Genomic DNA, 15,093 nt, shown 5'->3' on the forward strand with positions numbered 1-15,093 from the left:
ATGATAGGGGAATCTATGACCCAATCTACGGACCTCCCGTTTCTGCACAGAGTCAAGGATTTTTTTATAGGTATTTTGGAGCTCCAGACCAGAGGTGGATGCTAAATTCAACAGTGGGGGGCACTTGACAGGGTTTCCTCATGCGGTAAGAATAACTTTGTCTGGAGGGTCTTTCAAAGAAACGAAGGAGTGGAGCTTTTTTTTTTTTTTTTTTTTTTCAAAAATACATTTTTTTACAATTAAGTCCCGTTAAACTGATTGATATCAGTTTGTCAACGGGTTCTTTTAACAATTACTTTTTAAATACATATTCAATTTTAACAAGTACATAAAATATACACATAATTACATTAGTACAAATAAATTCTTTCACATAACCATTTTTTTAACATACATTTCCTTCTGTTAGTCAATTCACAGCTTTTTATTGAGTTTGGTAACATGTTGTAAATTATTGGAACGAGGTATTCTAGCGTTCTTTGACCGTATTTATTCAGGTATCTGGGAACTACAAGTCCATCGTTTGCAATTAGTCTTGTATTATGAACATGTGTCACTATTTTACTATGTTCAGATTGAGATGTATGCTGACTCGCAATTTTAAGCCACAATAAAGCACGAACAGATAATAAATTTACAGAATTGTATAGCAATGACTTTGGTACGTCATTTCTTTGTTCGTATTTGGTTTTGTTTAATAATAATTTAACCAACGAATATTGTACATTTTGGACTGAAAGAAGATTTGTTTTTGTTGAATGTCCCTATGAAGTTATTCCATATATTATTAGGGATTCCGCCAATGACAGGTATACTATTCTAAGGGTATTTGGTGGAACAAAAAACTTCAATCTATAAAGTTTGCTCACTATAGCTCTAAGCCGTGTGCAGACTTTTTGTATATGTATATCCCATGTAAAATTACAATCAATTGTTAAGCCTAGATATACGTATTTTGAAACAAGTTCAATATTTTTGCATGAGCATGGTTGTATTACAAAGTTATGGATGCAATTAAAATCATGAGAAATAATTTTAGGAGTTATGGTGATGTTATTATGAAGAGATCTGATGTGCATAAGCTTCGTTTTTTTAGCATTGATTATTAAACCTACATCATGTGACCATTTTTGAAGAGTGAAAAAGTCAATTTGCAGTAAAGTGCTCGCTATTAATAAATCCTCATGTGAAATAACTAATGCAGTGTCGTCAGCATAAACGTAATGTTTTACATGAGAAAAAATAAATTTCATTGCAGTAACATATATTATATACAAAGTAGGGCCTAGTATGGACCCTTGTGGTACGCCTGCGAAAACAATATTTTTTTTGCTAAAATGATCAAAAAATTTTACACAAATCTTTCTATTTTGAAAGTAGTTAACAAACAATTTATGTAGGTTTCCCGAAATTCCAATGGTTTCTAGAGTTTTAAGTAATTTACTATGATCAATCGTATCAAAAGCCTTTGAATTATCAATAAATAATACGAGTACATGTTTTCTTTTGTTAAGATCATTATTAATTTTATTTGAAAATTCTTGAAGTAGTAGATCTGTGCTTTTATTTTTTTGGAAACCATATTCATGGTTATCAATAATAGAACATTTTTCAAGGTACTTTATTAGTTTTACAGATATATATTTTTCTAGGATCTTTTCAATTTCAGGTAAAATACTGATCGGTCTATAGTTTTCAATTTCACTATGTTTACCACCTTTGTAGATGGGTCGGATTATGCTACATTTGAGATCTTCAGGTATAATTGCCTCCGATAAAATCATATTAATTAATAGAATTAAAATAGGTCCTAAGATATTAAAGTGTTTTTTAATGTCAGACATTCTTATTTTATCTATCCCCGGCGATTGACTATTTTTTAAACTTCTGACTACTTTTTCAATATCACAAAGTTTTGCTTGTGTTAAGAGCATGCTGTGTGGAAGTCTATGTGTTTGAATATGAAAAGCTTTTTTGTCACATCTATGTAATAGTTGCTCAACATTGTCAGAAAAAAAGTTTGCAAAATTGTCAGATGTTTGTTCTTTTTTTAAAAAATAGTTTGATATTACTTGGTCGCCATTACTTTTGCTCTTCCTTCCTAACAATCTGTTTATTTCGTCCCATGTTTTTTTAGAGTCGGCAAAGTAATTTTTAAATTTTGAGTTGAAGAATTTTGATTTGCATGCACTGATTAATTTTGTAACTTTGTTTCGATTACATTTGCACTCTCTTTCATAAAATTTATTTGTAGGATTATTTTTCCATCTTTTGTAAAGTGTATCTTTTAATTTGATTTTTGATAATAAATCTTCATTCATCCATTCATTTATGGCATTAGGTCTGATTTGAGGTTTATAAGACTTTACTACAGTACTTTTTCATAGATTTCATTAAATTTATTTTTAATTTTATTATACAGAGTAACGCAATCCACTTATTTCAAAAGGATATTCCAATTATATTTTTTTACTTATTTATCAACACGTTTTTGAGACAGAATTGTGATTTTTCATTTTGTTCAATATTTTTGACATCATGGTATTGTACATTTAGTCCCGTCATAAAATGATCAGCAATTCTCGAATCAATTACACACGCGGATAAGTTATATGTATTAGACCTGACCAAAGATATTAGAAGAACGAGATATGCTATGTTGGCCGCCGGACCGTCGGCGGAGTACTACCTAATTAGGGTACTTTGAACGGTATCGGGACATGTACGCACAGAAATCTGTTCTATGTATTGGTGCGGATACCTTAGCGTAAGCGAAGGTGTGCAGTAGTATTGGTGAACATAACCGGCGACACTCGGCAAAACAATTCCACACAGTATGAACTGCTCATAGCACATCTCGTTCTTCTAATATCTTTGGACCTGACATATATTTATGTGGTCAATACAGGATTTAGTTATTTGACCAGCAACGATTGCTTCTCTAGTCGTACCATTAATACATTTTATTAAGTAATTACTGGTTAGTATATTTTCATAAGCTATTATACCTGTTTGAATCACTTTGATTTAGTATATTGAGATTAATATCCCCAAAAAATATTAAATTATCATTAAAGTTTACATTATTACAAAAAAAACAAGAAATTTCATTTAAGAATCCCTTTTTATTGAGGTTGGTTGGTCAATAAATTACTAAAATATAAAAATTACATTTATTAGGTAATGTCAATATTCCAAACACATTTTCAAAGTGAATGGTTTCAACCATTTCTTGTTTGAAATGTAAATGTTCCCTTATATACAGCGATATACCGCCTCCTTGTTTATTGCTTCTGCAATAGTAATACGATTTATATCCTGGAATATCATATAATTTAATAAGTTCGTCGTTAATTGCAGTTTCGCAAAGCATAATTACATCTATGTCTTTCAAACAGTTTTTCAAATAGGCATGAAGAATATCCCAATACTTGTTTAGTGATCTTATATTTATTTGGACACAGGTTAGGTTAGAATTGCATTTATTAATATTTTGTGCGTGAATCCAACATTCTAAATTGCTTGCACGGGTAAATTCTACATCAGTATCATTGTCAATATAGTTGAAAGCCATTTAAAAATATAAAATATTATACTCGTAACATTCACTATATTGGTTAGAAGTTGAAATATAGCATCTATTAATAAGTAATGTTGCAAGCCAATGTACATAAATAGTATGGGTGGAGTAGATGTACGAACTATACTTGAATATTGTAGGCCTGTAAAAAATAAATTGAAAAATAGATTTTAATTTTGTGCATCTTATAAAGAAAAATATCAAACTGTTTGTAATAATAGTATTATCCTCGTATATTTTAATATTATGGTTGTTGGGTTTAGTATTATTTGATACTATTTCCTGAGAAGCTATGTACAACCTAGTATTGAGTAATACAAAACAAACTTGAAGAAAATCGGCGTGTAAGTAGAATATATAAAAAGAGAAATGTTTCAATAATAATACGAGAGAATACTGCTGTAGAGTTATGTGCAAAATACTACTATAGAGTACAAAATAAACTTCAAGAATATGGATTTGTAAAACGTAGTTAGAAATGTCAATTTTATGACATCCTGAGGAAGAAAATATTAAAACATAACGATTTTCAATAATCGATTTTTTGGTGTGCAATTTCAAGCATTTTTTTATAAAACTTACAATTAATTTTGTCATTTGCTCGGTGATTTGATGGAAATGTCAGTTTATTTTTTAGGTTATGTTGTTCACAGTTCAGACATTTGGGTGCTTTGCTTATATTAATACAAGCCGTATGTGTGTGAGGGTCTCCACAATAGCTGCAGCTAGATGCGTCCTTTTCTTTCCCAAGGCATCTACTTGATGTGTGTCCAAAGCGTAAGCAATGGAAACATTGTACCAGCGGGTTTGCATCTTCGGCGTAAATTCTTTGATATCCGATATTTATTTTTTCTTTTTGTATTATAGTTCTTCGGATGTCCTTGTCTACCTCTACAATGAAGTTCACCGTATCGTTGTATTTATTTTTAACAACCCTTTTCACATTTATTAGTGATTTGATATCTGTAGTGTGTGTAAAAACTTTAAGATATTCGTTTTGTTCAAATAGGTCATCAGTAAAATCTTCAGTGTTGTAGTCATTGAAGATACCTTTGAATATAAGTGTAGGTTTTTTTTTCATAAGTTCTTTTGCTTCTACATCCTGTAATTCTTTGGAGATTTATTTTTGCAGCATCAGTGCATCCTCTTTTTTGAAGCATTTTATGATTAATCTATTTTGAGTAATTTTTTTAATGCTGTCAATACTAATCCTTAATTTTCCGTTTTTAATTTTTTCTTGGATTCGTTTTTGGAGTTTTTCATTTGATTCTTTATTATTTTGATTCGGCGTAATCATTAGGTAAAATTCGTTTTTTCGATTTAAGTATCGTTTTCTATCTGCTGATTGGTCATACGACTCAAGTTTGACATTGGTTTCAGTCATTTCAATGGCGACGTGACCCATCAGTGCCAATATTGTATTTGCTTTTAAGGTAATTAAGTTTTGTTGATCCTTGGTAAAATTTTTTGTTGGATCTTGTACTGCCTCCAACAGGTCTTGAATTGCCGTCTTGCATGATTCCATAAATCGGTGGTTATTTGTGTGCGTCATGTTTACCCTAGTTTACACAGTGTTTATTTCGTTGATTTGTGTGTTATTGTCACAATCACTCAGTGGTTGAGCTCTAATGGACTCCAATAGAACACAGTTAAATTTGCAAAATGCACCGTGATAAAGCACTTGATTGACAGTATATTTAGCCACCTTTTTAAGAAAAACTTTTTTTATCAGTAAGTTCACTCACTTGAATATAAATCTTCAGATTATTCACTGTTTTTAATCGGTTTGGTGAGAGCACAAATATCGCGTCTACTCGTTGTTACGTACTCGGTTAATGAGCAACTCGGCTTCTGAGAAGGAAAAACATATAATGTCAAGTGATCAGCTCAGCCACGGGGGCTCCATCTAGTTATCATAAGGTGTAAAGGGCCCAGGTATTATGGCGTGTTGCGCTACCTCTTTCTTTAGCCAACGTTTCGGACAGCGTTGCAGTGTCCATCATAAGGGCAGATGTGTAATCAGATTACAAGATTACTAAAGAAGGAGGTAGCGCAACACGGCAAAATACCCCAAAAAATCACTATAAACCTTTGCCGTAGGTCCACACCAAGTGGTTCGTTGCGTTTGGTGATTTGACGAGGTGTGTTTAGGTCTTGGCGGCGGATGCGCCTGTTGCCTGGTGGGCTGGATCGGCAGAGGCTGGTTCAGGGAGACCCTTGTCTTACTCCGCAGCGGAATGGATTGATTTAATTGTTCGTCACTCTTGGACGCACTGATCCCTAGATTCTTACCCACCCCTTTTTCCTTTCATTAAAAAGACCCCCCCACAGACCACCCTCAAAGATGACGTAGCCCCTGAGCGAAATTATTTTCTTCAGGACCTCCTGAAAAACCAACTTATCAATCACGTTATTGCTACCAACATCGAAAGTGTGGCAAACCCGTCGTGCTCTGCCTTTTGAGGTGCATCCAAAACTCGAAATAGTTTAGAAATTCCTCCTCTGACAAGCGAAACATCTGTTTTTCGGGCGTCGGAAGGTTCTCGAAGGGAACTCCTTCCAGCTCCAAGGACCTGACAATTTCTGGCACATCGTATGTTCTCACCGATACCAAAAATGCCAATAAACATACCAAAATCAAAATACTCCTCGGCCACATTTTGAAAGTTAAATTTTAAATTTAATTTCTTATTTTAATTAATGAATGGATAATTTTCAAAAGTCAGAACAATTTTCTGATTTTTTCTATTAATAACCGATTTTCTTTTTTCATTTAAATTTTTTGCTAAAAAATCACTTGTAATTTTAAAATTTAGTTTAATTTTGTATTAATCTTTTTCTTTGAATTATTAGATATGATATTTTTTGAATTCACAACAAAATATTGTACATAGTTAATTTTGCTTTCAAATATTGCGATTTAAATAAAAAACGATCCGTACGTACAAACGAATCCGTACGTACGTACAATTCCGTTGTACAAACTGTCAATTTTAGAAAAATTATTGGACTTAAAAAACGTAAGCGTCGTCGCTTATTTAATTTTGAATAAGGAAAACCATAATTTACTAAAAATAATACCTACGTTTTTACTTTATGGCTACTAGCAGACTTTACCTAACTTTGGAAACATTTAGAAAATAACGTTTTCTCATTCATTGGTTCCACCTACACGACCATATTGAGATATCAGATCTGGAAAAGGGAGATTTCATTACTAATCCTGATTCCTTCTTGTACATGGATCTGATTGTTTTTACTTTAATTTTTATTATCTGACTTGTACCTGGCGTTCTGGGGGTGAACTTTTGGAGATATACACATGCCATTAAAGACTGTTTTGCAGACCTTTTTAAGATATACAATTCCGTAGTACATTATTTTGATGTATCTCATAAGGTTTAGCCAGAGTTAGCAATGTAAGCGCCCGAAAATATATATTTTTACTACTCGATTAAAAAACATCGAGTTTTCTCTACTTTCTACAAATATAATATGCATGTTTTATGTACATACATTTTCCGGAAGAAATTCTCTAAATGATAGTGAAAACGTCGCTCTAGTTCAGTGTTTCCCAGCCTTCTATATGCCATGTCCCACCGTTGTCTTTTCAACAGTAATGGTAGCCATACACGTTAGGGTTTGCATGATTGTTATGCATGTACATGCATAACCATCATGCAAACCCTAGTGTGTATGTAAAAAACTGTACAGTTATCGATGCATGTACATGCAACCTAACAAATACCAAAATAGATATTTTTTGCCACTCGGTTATGTTTGCGCGCATGCATAACCGAGCGTGTGTGGCGGCCGCTCATGCTTGCATGCAGAGTTCTAAGTCATTCTCAGTTCTCAGTGTCCAATATTCTGTGGTAGTGGATGTAAATCTCAGTTCATTCATCAAATTTATATGAGAGAACTGTTTTCTTTTCAAAAGCCAGTGTTTACACCACTCAGTGCGATCTCTTTTTCTTGTCCTTTTCTTTGTTACAAGTATAAAGTCAAGTACAGCTATCACATCGTCGTCGTCCATTGTTGGCGATACAGTGCACAGCAGATTAGGAAAATGTCCTACAAAACACCGTTACATAGCTGCAACTACCTTTAACTGAGAGTTTATAGGAAAGTGTACATGCAAACCCTAACGTGTATGTGTTTTATTAAACTCGGTTATGCATGATGGTTATGCATGTACATGCATAACCATCATGCAAACCCTAACGTGTATAGCTACCATAAGATGCCCCACCGCATTGATGTATTGTATTTAGTCTATGCCCCACCGGCATCTTTTTTAACTAAACAGCAGGTAAATTTTCAAATCATATTGTAATATGTTTGTAAACATATGAACCCCTAATGAAATTAAATAAAACCTATTCTAATACATATATTATAACTGAAATTAAATTCAGTTACGCTTGCTATAAAGAAATTTTATGTCCGGATCTAACTTAGTTCATTTTAGTCTTAGGTCCCCTCTATTAGTTATATCCAATCGATTTCGTTTTTTAATGAATAAATCGCCTATGGCGCTAAAACCACATTCCACCAAATAAATTGAGGGAAAGGGTAATGATAATTTTCTGGCATGTAAAGTAATATTAGGACATTTTGTGTTAGTTTCTTCGCAAATCCTTATTGTAAGTGTCTTATTTAAGCCTTTATGTCACCTTCGCACTCACACTGAGCGAAAACCGTTCTCATGTTATTACTGCAATTTAATGGCATACGTGTTCACTCATACGAGGACTAAGGATAAACTATTCTAATTTTCTTACTGTCGTTATTCATTTTCACAGAAGTCACAGTTATTGCAACACGTTGACACTCATTCTAAGAAAACTTTGTTCTTATTTTCTTACTGTGATTATTCATGGTCAAGCATAATAAGACACATTCACACTCATACTAAGGCAAACCCGTCTCTTTTCTCGTGTTATTTCTGTTCATACTAAGGAAAAACCATTCTCATATTCTTACTGTAACTATTCATGTTCACAAAATACAAATTTAATCACTCACATACGCATTCACACTAAAGATAAACCAATTTCATATTCTTACTGCGATAATTCATGTTCACAGAAGTCACGTTTATGAGACACAATAACACTCATACTAAAGAAAAAACATTCTTACTTTAATTATTCATGTTTATTGAAGTCAAATTTAACGACACACACTATCACTCATATTTAGGATAAACCATTCTCATTTTCTGAGTGTAACTATTCACGCTCACAAAGTCAAGCTTAAGAAGACACATTCGCACTCATACTAAGCAAAATCCATTCTCATTTTCTTACTGTCATCATTCATGTTCACGGATATCCAACTTATTGTTAGAAATTCGCATTCATGCTAAGGAAAAATCATATCATGTTCTTATTGTAATAATATATTTTATTTTAGGAAAATTAACAGTTACTTGGTTGGTTTATGCATGTTAAATTCACTTAACTGAGAAACCAATTACAGATTTCCTCATTATACATATTCATTATGTATAAAACAACTAAGCAGTATATTATCATGCACAGTTTCTGTGTTTTAAGATAATTATTGAAATTGTAACGGGTTTCACTATGTAAAATTTAGCGTATATTTCAATTTTGTACATCTCACGCATTTTTTGTATGACCGATGAGTATTCCCCTTTATATATGGAATGCCTACATCTCTCATCTCTGAAGCGTAGTGCCCCACCTCTGAGGCGTTATGCCCCACCGGTGGGGCGTACGCCATACCGTGGGAAAGACTGCACTAGACATATCAAAGGCCTTTGACCGGGTCTGGCACCGAGGACTTGTCAACAAATTGCCTTCTTACGGACTTCCCGCATCCCTGTGTACGTGGATCGCTGACTTTTTGAGGGATAGGTCGATTCAGGCGGTTGCTGACGGTTTCACCTCTACCTCGCACTCTATAAATGCTGGCGTCCCACAGGGATCGGTTCTGTCTCCGACTTTGTTTTTGTTGCACATCAATGACCTTTTGACATGTGCACCGATTCATTGTTACGCGGATGACAGTACAGTTCATGATAGCTTTTGTTTGACAAGCCCCCAAAGGGCACACAAACTCCAACGGCTCGGAGGGCTTTGAAACAGAGAATGGACGGTTATCTCGAGAGTATTTCCTCCTGGGGTAAAAATGATCTCGTCGAATTTAATGTTTCAAAGACCCAATCCTGTCCGATTACGTCTAAAAGGGATCCAAATGATAATCTAGTCTCCTTCAACCGAAGCAATATTCTGAACAGGCCTTCCATTGATATGCTAGGTGTAACTATAAGTGACCAGCTCAGGTACGGAGGCTCCATCGAAGCCAGAGTAAAGTTGGCCTCTCAGAAGCTGGGCGTACTGTACAGGCCCCGCAGATACTTTAATAGTACACAACTGCTGACCCTGTACAAATCGCAAGTGCGCCCTACTGTCGAATTTGGCAGCCATCTCTGGTCCGGAGCCCCTAAATACCTGAAAAAAACCCTTGACTCTGTGCAGAAACGGGCGGTCCGTTTGATAGATTCCCCAATCTTAACAAAAGGACTGCAATCTTTAGAGCACAGGCGTCAGGTATATATGCTGTCCTTGTTCTATCGGTATTACAATGGAAGATGCTCTGAGGAACTAGCGTCAATGATCCCTTCGGCACCGGTGCGTAGTCGGGATACACGCCAAACGCGCGCCCAACATTTGTACACGGTTGACATTTGTCACATGAGAACGGGTCGCTTCTACGATTCGTTCTTAAGTTCCACAGCTCGGCTGTGGAACGAGCTGCCGGCCTCTGTGTTTCCTCCCTCCTACAACATGGGACTCTTCGAGACGTTCACTCCTTCCTCTCCACAAAAAGACCCTCCACACAGCATCCCCAAAGATGAAATATTCCCTCAGGGAAATTATTTTCTACAGGGCTTCCTGTGTGGAGTTAATATTTAAAAAAAAACAAGATATTATAAGATGAATATTTTTCTCAAACAATGTTTTAATTAAATAATAATCAATTTAAAAAGTATAATCATTTATGTTAACTAAAATAATTCGTAAAATTACTTTTCACTGCTTTTCCTTTTAGAAATGTTTTTCTTCTAAAGAAGCCAGTGCTTGAGTTTAAAAGAGTTGTGAGCATCAAGATGAAGAATATATGTGTTTGTTATCAATAATGATTCAAGGAAATATGATAATTACAAAAATACATGGAAATAAACAAATTAAATTTATATTTATTAAGAAAAAGAGAATTAATTATGAAGTTGGTAAAATGACATGGTTCACAATGCTACAACTGGGCCACTCGGCCTACTTCTATTTTATAGTGTTAATTATAATGGTTATATAATCGAGTTGAAATATGTGCACTTATAAGTTATAACATTAATTTATTATTTTCGTTAAAAAGGTTTTTCTCCACTGTGAGTTAGCATGTGGCTTGTCAGAGCGTTCTTTCGAGAACATGAATAGTTACACTCGGAACATGAAAAAGGTTTTTCACCACTGTGAGTCAGCATGTGTCTCGTCAGTTGGCCCTTTTGAGAACATGAATAGTTGCACTCAGAACATGAAAAAGGTTTTCCACCACTGTGAGTCAGCATGTGGTTCTTAAGAGTGCCCCTTTGAGAAAATGCATAGTTGCACTCAGAACATGAAAAAGGTTTTTCTCCACTGTGAGTTAGCATGTGGCTTGTCAGATTGTTCTTTCGAGAACATGAATAGTTGCACTCGGAACATGAAAAAGGTTTTTCACCACAGTGAGTCAGACTGTGCATTGTCAGTTGGCCCTTTCGAGAACATAAATAGTTGCACTCGGAACATGAAAACGGTTTTTTTCCACTGTGAGTTAGCATGTGCCTCGTTAGATCGCCCTTTCGAGAACATGAATAGTTGCACTTGGAACATGAAAAAGGTTTTTTTCCACTGTGAGTTAGCATGTGTCTCGTCAGATAGCCCTTTTGAGAACATGAATAGTTGCACTCGGAACATAAAAAAGGTTTTCCACCACTGTGAGTCAGCATGTGGTTCTTCAGAGTGCCCCTTTGAGAAAATGCATAGTTGCACTCAGAACATGAAAAAGGCTTTTCACCACTGTGAGTCAGCATGTGGATCGTCAGTTGGCCCTTTCGAAAACATGAATAGTTGCACTCAGAACATGAAAAAGGTTTTTCCCCAATGTGAGTTAGCATGTGGCTTGTCAGATTGTTCTTTCGAGAACATGAATAGTTGCACTCGGAACATGAAAAAGGTTTTTCACCACAGTGAGTCAGACTGTGGATCGTCAGTTGGCCCTTTCGAGAACATAAATAGTTGCACTCGGAACATGAAAACGGTTTTTTTCCACTGTGAGTTAGCATATGCCTCGTTAGATCGCCCTTTCGAGAACCTGAATAGTTGCACTTGGAACATGAAAAAGGTTTTTTTTCACTGTGAGTTAGCATGTGTATCGTCAGATGGCCCTTTTGAGAACATGAATAGTTGCACTCGGAACATGAAAAAGGTTTTCCACCACTGTGAGTCAGCATGTGGTTCTTCAGAGTGCCCCTTTGAGAAAATGCATAGTTGCACTCAGAACATGAAAAAGGTTTTTTACCACTGTGAGTCAGCATGTGGATCGTCAGTTGGCTCTTTCGAGAACATGAATAGTTGCACTCAGAACATGAAAAAGGTTTTTCTCCACTGTGAGTTAGCATGTGGCTTGTCAGATTGTTCTTTCGAGAACATGAATAGTTGCACTCGGAACATGAAAAAGGTTTTCCACCACTGTGAGTCAGCATGTGGTTCTTCAGAGTGCCCCTTTGAGAAAATGCATAGTTGCACTCAGAACATGAAAAAGGTTTTTTTCCACTGTGAGTTAGCATGTGCCTCGTTAGATTACCCTTTCGAGAACATGAATAGTTGCACTCGGAACATGTAAAAGGTTTTTCTCCACTGTGAGTCAGTATGTGCCTCTCTAGATAGACTTGTCGAGAAAATGAATAGTTGCACTCCGAACATGAAAAATGTTTTTTTCCTGTATGGTTGCATAGGTGCCTATTTAAATTCGACCTATTAAAAAGGGAGAAGATAGAATTAGGACAAAATAATTGTTTTTCCACAGGATGCGTCTTGATATCTGTCGAAAAAAAATAATACGATTATAAAGGCTTTATTCGACATAATATCTACACTAACCATAATAAAGCACTAAAATTGATAAAAAAATTAACAAATTACTATGGCAGAAATTGTAAAATTTTAGGAAGGAAATTGTTTTTACCGGACTGGTAGATTCTTTCTAAGCGTTCGAAACATTCCTTTTTGAAATCCGGCAGGTCTATGTCAATTTCCATACAAGGAAGTCCCCCATAACTATCTTCTCGGCATCCGAGTTCCGCCTTAACGGTAACAGTCTCCACATTAATGCAAGCTATAAAATAACATGTACATAGATTGATAATCGATGTTAAACAGCACAAGTTTTCAAATTACAGGAAGGAATAAACATTTGCTTTAGAGCACCTGCATTATGGAGTTGTTATAAGTCGACGAAATGTTGTTTCCTTTCAATAATAGTAAGAGCCCTAATTGGGCGTGTACAAACAAATAAATAAATATGTATTTTTAACTCATGAGGAAAAAATGGAAAATTTGAGGAATCGAGAGCTTATTGTGAGGTTATATTATTGTAATCAAAGGGTATGGCTCTCGACTTGTAATCTGGAGGTTCCGGGATAAAATCAAGGCGTGCGCAAGCAATTTTTTTGATTGATACATGATATTTCACAATATATTCTTGTGGCACGTTCCAGAGTAAGAGATACTATCGGTATCGCCTTGGTGTTATGTTAACAATTTTTCCATTTAAACATTGATTGAAATAGACAGGTACTTCCCACCTTTCACCGCTCTATATCCATTCCCTCCTTTTGACTTCTAGCCTGGAGTATTCACAAAACTAAATAAAAATGATTTAGTTTAACTAATGTTGTAGATTGGCTGTTTCTGGCAAAGATAAAAACTAATATAACTACGGCAAAAGAGGGTAGCGTAAAAAAACATATTATGTTCTATCGCCATGGCAATCGAAAATGGACTCTAATTAATAACATACAATTTATTTTACAAAAGCAATGCAACTAACTGGCTGTCTGAGTACTCTCCGCATATGGGGAACATTCCTTCTTTACATCTAGGAAATCTAAATCCATTTCACCTCCGCTTTCTTCCTGGGGCCCTGGTTCCGTCTTGATGGAAACAGTTTCTGGATTTACTAGATCCATGACACCGCTGTCATAGGCTGCGGTAATTGGTACAAGCCCAAACAAATATGTATACCTACCTGAAACAGAACATAATTGTGATGGAACCCTATTTTAAATGAGCTTTTCATTTTGTTTGGTTAAATATTTTGTCAAAACAATGATATCTTATGCGAAACTTATACTGGGAAATAGGGATATACATATTGTGACTATCTTGACCTTGGAGTTGACATTTGAAATCTGTTTACAGATTCGTCGGATAACTCAATATAACTATAACCATAAGTAATATTAAGACCGGTAAAGCTTTTAACGGAATATTTAAAACTAATTTTTAAAATATTTTTACTAAAATAAACAGACGTCTAATTGACAGGTTGAACGTTCCGCAAACAAAACGCCAATAGATTTGTTAAATTAGGTGTACCGATAACGGCCGCTACCAAAATGAATAGCGTGATTCATAAAAGCATTAGTACTTACTATTAAATATCACAAGCACGGGAAGATAAATTTAACTTCGTGTGTTTAACAGTGTTAGCAATATAATGTAGAATTAGAGAGTAAAAACCGGGGGATGCGACTGGCTAACTGGCGATGAAAAAAGGATGAGTCATCAAATTAGGTTAGTTTTCCACAGACAATAATGAAGTCATAGACAAGTTTTATGCCATCATCAGTAATGCTTGCATATTTAATTTGATTTAAAAACGATGCAAAAGTTACAGACGGGTAAAATAATTGTTCCTCTTTGGCGGTCAAAATACGCATTTATTTTGGATTTTGGTAAAGGTGGATATCTCCAGCCATAGCTTGTAGAACAGTCAATAACAGTTTTTTGTTCTTCAGGCAATGTTCAACAATTGTATAAATGGTTCGATGCCAATTACTTAACATTAAACTCGGGCAAAACTTATTACATAATATTTACCCAAACAGACAGACAGTCCGGGCAGGATCATATTAAACATATTATGTAACATTAAAACCAACAAGCAGACAGTCTGGGGAGGATAATATAAAACAGACTTAGACCCGTTGGAAGTGGTCCAAAGAAGACTCACAACAAGGTGAGTAACTCTAGTTGCAGGTTAGTACGACACAGAGTTTTTTTTATCAAATGGGGCGGTTAATTGACTATTTAGAGAAACAATTCACATTTATGAATAAAAAGAGAGTAATTGTGCGATAAAATTAGCAGTCGGTTAAATTTAGAGGTGTTAATTTTACTCAAACTGATGGCAATTCTTTACCTGCAACTAACTGTACT

General features: G+C 35.0%; 1 long non-coding RNA gene across 1 annotated transcript; it reads right to left on the bottom strand.

Moving 5' to 3' along the window:
- Positions 1-11,116: 11,116 nt before the first annotated feature.
- Positions 11,117-14,449, bottom strand: LOC149415101 (uncharacterized). The gene is made up of 4 exons (XR_016303902.1): positions 14,307-14,449; positions 13,703-13,900; positions 12,839-12,988; positions 11,117-12,627 (listed from the first exon to the last, which is right to left on the bottom strand). It is a non-coding gene; the product is annotated as an uncharacterized LOC149415101 (long non-coding RNA).
- Positions 14,450-15,093: the final 644 nt, after the last annotated feature.

Source organism: Hesperophylax consimilis, chromosome 19, assembly GCF_061612785.1.
Source record: "Hesperophylax consimilis isolate HC1 chromosome 19, BYU_Hcon_1.0, whole genome shotgun sequence".
Lineage (NCBI taxonomy): Eukaryota > Metazoa > Arthropoda > Insecta > Trichoptera > Limnephilidae > Hesperophylax > Hesperophylax consimilis.